Source organism: Pteropus alecto, unplaced genomic scaffold (assembly GCF_000325575.1).
Source record: "Pteropus alecto unplaced genomic scaffold, ASM32557v1 scaffold101, whole genome shotgun sequence".
NCBI lineage: Eukaryota > Metazoa > Chordata > Mammalia > Chiroptera > Pteropodidae > Pteropus > Pteropus alecto.
This window is the reverse complement of record NW_006432945.1, coordinates 1,176,013-1,176,315: the sequence shown is the minus strand read 5'-3', so window position 1 is coordinate 1,176,315 and position 303 is coordinate 1,176,013.

Genomic DNA, 303 nt, shown 5'->3' with positions numbered 1-303 from the left:
CACATATTGAATAGTACACACACACATCACCTTGATCACTGCCACCATCATCATCTCAATGCCTCCATCATCATCATCATCATCATCATCATCATCATCATCATCATCATCATCTCAGCAGCTCCATGCTAATAGCAGCATAAAATCCAAGGTCATGGTCAGGGTCTATAAGGCCCTGCCTCATCTGTTCCCTAGTTTCTTTACCATTTTTTCTCACTGTTCCCTAGGCCCATCTACACTTATTTCTTTCACTCCTATACAACAAGCATATTTCTGCCTTCTGCCCTTTCTAGCTAGTTCATG